At 47.1% G+C, this 6933-nt stretch overlaps 1 pseudogene; it reads right to left on the bottom strand.

Annotated features, from left to right (window-relative positions):
* Nucleotides 1-3898: 3898 nt before the first annotated feature.
* On the bottom strand, nucleotides 3899-5615 carry LOC123621923 (annotated as a pseudogene).
* Between the last annotated feature and the right edge of the window lie 1318 nt (nucleotides 5616-6933).

Here is a 6933-nt window from a genome sequence, read left to right on the forward strand (position 1 = left end):
CTGTAAAACACTACCCTGATTCACCATATGATTATCAGATGAGACCAGATGAGAGATATGGGGTATGTTGGAGGTCTTGGCAATTGCACACTCTATACACCTTAGCAAGTGGCTGATAAAACTTATAAAGATTCAGGGGTATTCTGATTCTGGGCAAGATGGAGTAGACACATTTTCTCTATTCCTCCCACTAAAATCTCTAGGCATTGTATATATACATATATAAAACAAACATAAGAAGATCCTAAAAGGTGGAGAAAAGGATGCAGACCAGGTAGGAAACTCAGGATTCAAGGAACAATACGGCAGTAAGTTCCCTGGTTTTGTTTGTTTTGCCTCATATTCTAGACTGAATACTGGAGAAGCCAGAAACACAAATGAATACAAAGGACAACAATAAAAACTGCATGGTTTCCTGTATTTGGCTTTTGGTCAAGTGGATAGGCTGCCTGCTGTGCATGAGGCCTAGTGGCTGTGGAACTGGGCAGAGAGGGAAGCAAGGTTGGAGATTAAGTAGGATTCAGAAGATAACATGATAATCAATAAGTTTTAATTGCATTATTTATGATTTGGTCTTACTGCTATCTCCTATGCAGACATTAATAATCAGTGGTGCTAGATTAATCATTAGGTAAGCTTTCTAGGAATACATACATTCTATGTTGTTTGAGCAATAGCAAAAATTCACTTTCCTCAACTTTATAAATTAAAAGTTAGTCAGCCAACTTCAAAAATAAGCGAATTAGAATCCCAAAGTGGACTATTCTGTCCCATTTACTAATTGAGATGAATTATTTATTAGTAAGTTGAATTTAATTCGTTTGAAGTCCACACAGTGAATCAACCATATGCAATGTTCTTAAGGTTTTTATCTTTTATTGATAATTGAGTTACTTGAATGGCAGATAAGTCAATTAGTAGAAAAATGGAGACATTGTGAAACTAACAAGTACTTAAATTAAGAAATGTTGAAACCCGTGAGAAGTCAATGAGGAAAGGAACAAAACTGAGGACACATTCTGGCTTGTTGAAGAGACGGGTGCGGTGTGCACCGGCTGCTAAACGGAAGAGGAGCGTAACAGTGCAGACGTCTATTTGCAGGAATTTCCCAAGGCTTCCTTGTTCAGTGTTCCTTATTCAGAGAGCACAGCGAGAATATTCTGTCTTCAGGCGGCGGGAGATCTGGAAGAGCCCTGGAGGCTCCCAAGGACCAGGCTTGAGAGCCCCACCCACCACCTCTGCTCCTTGGATGCCTGATTCTGACTCTCGTTGCAGATGCCGGCACCCAAAGGAGACGGGGTGACAGCTGGCTAGGGCTTGAACTCACTGTGTCAGACAAAAGCGCTCTGAACGCACGGGGCTCCTTCACTGTTCATTGCAACAAGTTCAGAATTCCACTTTCATGGCACGTAACACCGGGATCACATAAAACCCTAAAGTACCTTTATTTGTTCTATAATTTAATAGTATACCTATAAAATAATTACATTATACTTACAGCTTTTCTTCATTTATAAAGAGAACAAAAAAACCAATTAAATACAATTTGAGCCATCAGAAGGTAAACTTTGTCCACACAACAGCCTCCAGAGGGAGCCTCACACTGCAGCATACCATATTGCTCTCATTGCTACACCCACGGCTGGGTTTAACAGAGAGTGTGCTCATGTTTGCATTCTGCAAATTCTCAGCTTCGTCTTCCCCCTATCTGGGTGGGTTCTGTGTTAGTAACATGATAGGGGCTGGCTTTGCAGTTGGGGCAGACACTCCCCTCCACTCCCCTCCTACTGCACCCCCTTAGCCTCCAGTCTGATCACGTGTCACGTGATCACACTGCCTCCCTCGCAGTGCTCCTGCTGCGCATTCTGCCACGGAGTCTGACTTGGGGTTTTCCGCTAAATGCAAAAATCAATTCTGCCCTTGGACACCCTCTCTACTTTTTCTCTCCATTCCCAGGTTCCAGCCCTTCAAGATTTCTTATTTCTGCCTCCTTGTTTCAGGCTGTGTTTACCCATTTACGAGGCCAAGCGCTTTCCAACAGCACAGGCTGCTCGGGTCTCATGGTGTTACAGAAGGGACAGGAAAGAGCCTTGCAGTGCAGAGACCTGAAATAGATCCACCAACACACCCATGCCCAATCGTGCTCTCTGGGTGAGTGTCTCTAGATCTACTGCCACTGCCTAGTGTCAGGAAGCTTCAGTCCCCAGAGACGCTGGGAGAGGGTCTCTCTCACATACTAGGGAACCGTTCCCTTGGCAGGAGCTTCCTTGGCTAGGGAGACACCAGGGAAAAGTTTGCAAAGCATGCTGACTCCCAGCAGGGGCATCTCGGTCACATTAGTCAGATTCCATACACACTACTCACAGGGAAGCCTTCCTAGGACATTTTAGCAAAGGGACCCAAAGAAAGTATCATTTTGCTGGAAAATAAACTATCTCTACTTTTTTATATCAAGAGTCCACAACACGGAAACTTCAACAATCCCTTATTAAAGTGAAAGGGACCTTGGTACAGTCTATACTTTGAAAAGGAAGAGAGTTGTTTTCTGCAGGACAGTTCAACTAGATTGCTATTCTACATATTATAGTCCACCCTTCCTCCTATACCACAAAGTGACCTGACTCCTTATATTGTTAAATATCTCTTTCTTTTAACAGGATTTTTTTTTTTTTGCTTAGTGTCATGGCAGTGAAAATAGCAGGCTTTCTCACCCCGCATGGGCAGGCTTTTGAGTTTTGGGTTAAAACGACTCCCCTCCCGACACCCATCTGTCCCAACCCGATTTCTACATTGTGCTGCAATGCTTTAGTAGCTTCCGTGACGTAATATTCAAAGTCAAATCCGATTCCTCCCATCTCCCTGCCCAATCTAAACTAGGTGCATGGCAGTGAACTGCTGACCAGGCATTATTTCTGAGTTAAAAACATCTCTGGGTAGATCATCACCTGCTGTTCTCCTTACTCAGAATTGTGCTGCAAAGCCAGAGGCAAAACATGTGAAACAATATATGGATAGGTCTATAATACTTTTTTTTTAAAACAACTCTTTACAATATAGGTCAATTATAAAACCAGCGTTAATACATAGACTTTTGTGCGTGATAATATTCTAACTGCAGCGGTAATAGCATGCACACCAGAGTTCGTCTTCAGTCCACAAAGGGGTTGGGGGGGACAGTGAGGAAGAAGGGGTGATGGTGGCTCAGGGTGGGGGAGGGTGTGGCCTGCTGTGAGCAAGGTCCCCAGGGAAGGCCACTTCGGGATCCAAGTGGCTCAAGTTGTCTTCTTGGTATCAGGTTTGCGAAGAGACCCCCTGTCCATGGACATCTTCATGTGACTTGTCCACAGCCGCGTGACAGTGGAGGCCCAGGGCAGCCTCCGGATCACAGAGGGAGCGCGCCCAGCCCAGCCAGAGGTCCAGGGACCCGCAGGAGAGGTCTGGGGACAGCTCAGCAGAGTGACGCATCCTTCGCCCTCCGCTGCCCGCGGGAGGGGGCGGGCCGGAGTGTCGGGGGAGGCCAGGGAACTACTCGCTTTTCCACACGGTGGAAACATCACTGCCGGACTGGCAGCGCATCACCTGCAAGGTCACTCCGACGGCTAGGTGGCAGGTGGCGGTGGTTTTCCAGCCTTTTCCTTCGGGCCTGATCCACAACCCGGTTCCGGAGGCTCTGGTGGGGCCGGGGTCGGTCAGGGACACATCGGCAAAGCTCCACTTGCGGTGGGTCCACGTGCTGGACAAGGACACCGTCAGCCCCAAGAGAAGTGCTTGCCGCTGCGGGGGTGGGGACACCAGGCAGCGCGTGAGTGGGCTCGGAGGACAGGGACGGGGACGGGGACGGGGGCGGCGCGACCCGCGGCGGGGGCGCGTGCAGAGCGGCCTGCGCCCTCGGGGACGCTCACTGCTTGGCCGAGTCGCTCGGGTTCACGGACACGCACCTGCGCTGCTTCACCTTCTGGAGTTTTCTGAGTCGGAAGGGCGGGTCCAGGCCGGGGCACTCAGCTCCGCGAGGACGGAGGTGACGCGCTGGGGCCGGCAGAAGGCGCAGGACGGGAAGGACTCCTCCTCCTCCTCCTCCTCCTCCTCCTCCTCCTCCTCCTCCTCCTCCTCCACGTGCCGCGGGATGTTAGGAGTCGCCCTGGCCCGGCAGAGGGGGGGAGGACGGCGGCTGCCCCAGCCCTGCTCGCCACCACCTGCCGCAGTGGCTGCGTCCTGCACCAGTCACTCTTGAGGTACTTGCTCTCGGTGACCACCAGGGCCTCCTGGCTGGAGGCCAGCACCTCCTGATCTGGTGCTGCCATCGCTCCGAGTTGTCACTGCTGCCGTCCTTGGAAGGCGAGGGGATGGCGCCCGCCGGCCGGTTCTCCCGGGCTCCTGCCACCCTCGCCAGCACGGCCACCAGGAACAAGGACAGGAGAAGCCTCCGAACATCCTGCAACGAGAAGAATAGTCAGAGGGGTTGGTTGGGATGGACGATGGAGTGCGCGATCCGCGGTTTTCCTTTTAGTGCTGTAGAGTTGTTTTATTTCGAGAGGTGACAGGCGGGGCGGGGCTGACTACTGGTTGCCCAGCGGCAGGTGGAGGCGAGAAGTGACTAAATAGTACATTTGTGTACTGCTGTTGATGGCACCCAGATAATGCCCCAAGACAAGGAGAGGGACAAAATGGTCAGCAAGTAATTTATAATACAGTTAGGAAACACACACATGTTGAACAATCACAGAATTGCAAAGCAAATGCTGTCAAGAGATAGCTCGAGCCAGTTTGCAGAAGTACCAATAATAGTTAATAACCAACATTTACTGTGTTTTAGTATGTTCTAGGTGATAGATATTTCATTTGATCCTAAAAACAGCCTGAAGTGGGAGGTGGTATTATTATCCTTACTCTATAATGAAGGAAACTGAGGCCCACAGAGGTTGAGTTATTTGCCCAAGGTCACACGACCACTGAGCAATGGCCCAGGATTTAAAGCCAGGCATCTACCTCCAGAGCCATCAAAATTAACCACTAGACATGGATATGATTAGAAAAATTAATAAGTAAAAAGTAGAAGGAAGGTGGGTGTGGTTCGCAAGTTTCTTAAAGACCAGTATTCAGGCTAGAAATGGACACAGACTAGGAAAATTGTTGCGTCTCTGCTTAGCATGACTTATAAATAATATATAACATTTAGCACGGGACATCTGCACACAGATATTCAAATCATTCAAATGAGTCATAAATTAGATTCTCATAGTGAAAACCAATTCCTGGTAGTGAACAGAGACATTTTCCAGGTTGCATTAAAACTGTCTGATGCCAATGCAAAGCTTGCTTACAGGAATGTATTATATTTTCAGTCTTTGTGTTAGGACACTATCACACAAGTTCAACGGGGATGGGAATCGCAGAGCAATGAGTCTTACTCTGTCTGAAATGTGTCTTGTAGGAGGCAAACCGAAGTCTGACTAAAGGGAAAGATGGACTTCAAAGTTTAATTCCCACTTTCAATGTTTGTAGTTTCTTGAGTGGCCTCAAGGCACACTAGCAGTTACCCAGCAACAGAGATGACAACCGTCTCGTCTCACAGCTGTAGCTCCCGACACAGCTGTTGTCATCAGCATCGTCTTCATGTTTATTCACTCCCTCTCTGCGTATTTACCACTTACAGAGCTGAATAAACTCCCATTCCTTTTACATGCACCCCCTAAAGTGGACATGCAACAATAATCTCCCTATATGTCACTATATAGTTATAATAGCGAATATTAGTTATAATATTATATTAATCAGCCCAAAGTATAGAGAATGACTAAAATTTAATATTAAGCATGTTGAATTCCTCAAATTGTTAATAAATGTCATAAATTTATCCATGCTAATGTTAGTAGCACATATTTATTAGTTCTCAAAGCACATCAGACACTGATAGCTTCCCTTCTTGTATGAACCTATTTAATTATCAGAGTTCTATGAAGTAGGTACTACTGTTTTCTGCATTTTATGGATGAGGACTGGTTATGCAATCTTGGCAATGAGAGATTGCCAAGATCATATAACCAGTAGTATGTAAAATACTTAAATCCAGGCATCCTGGCTGTGAAATCTGAGCTGCGGGTGAGCACCGCTGCCTCTTGGCTAAAAACAGCAGCAATGGCCTAGGTTCGTACAGTCGTGGTCCTGCCAGCAACAACATCTGAATCGCCTGCGGTGCTTTAGAATGCAGACTCCAGGGTCCACCCCAAAGCATTCTGAATCAGTAGGTTGGGTGAGATCTGAGATCCGTATTTTTAAGAATTGTCTCAGGTAACTTTGATGAACACCAGTGACCCCAAATGACAGTGAGGGTGCAAAGCAAAAGCATTGGGTCTGCCTGGAGAGGGAACAGGAAGAGCATAGAAAGTGACAACTAAGCGGGTCCCTTAAAATCCTAATGGGATTCCTTAGGATGATGACACTGGCGAAAGCACGGGAGTTAGGTCACAGAGATGACAACGGGCAGTTGAGAGCAGAGAGCGGGGACAAAAAGAAAGTTTTTTTTCTCTCTCTCTCTCTTTTTTTTTTAAAACAGTTTGTCCAACACAATTATTGCACTTTTAAGGCCTAGTTTTTAGAAGGCTCTTCTCATTCCTCCTTAGTTCCACACACGAGGTGTCATATGAAAATGGCCACGCTTCCAGCTGGCTCGTGGCAAGTGTTGAGTATTGGACATGCTCAGCTTACACAGCTTATTATATTTGCGGAATGACTTGTGATCTCAGTAGCCTCTTAAAAAGAAAGTATTTTGGTTCCATTTTAATGATTTCCAAAATTATTAACATCCTGGGTAAACACAACCAAGAGTTTGCGAGTCCCAGCCAGGAAAGATTGACAGAGTCAGCCGGGTCCTCAAATCCTGGTTCCAGGAACAGCTTCCCACGCGGGGTGGACGGGCTCAGAAATGCGTGCGGC

This window comes from Lemur catta, chromosome 16, assembly GCF_020740605.2.
Source record: "Lemur catta isolate mLemCat1 chromosome 16, mLemCat1.pri, whole genome shotgun sequence".
In the NCBI taxonomy this organism is placed as follows: domain Eukaryota; kingdom Metazoa; phylum Chordata; class Mammalia; order Primates; family Lemuridae; genus Lemur; species Lemur catta.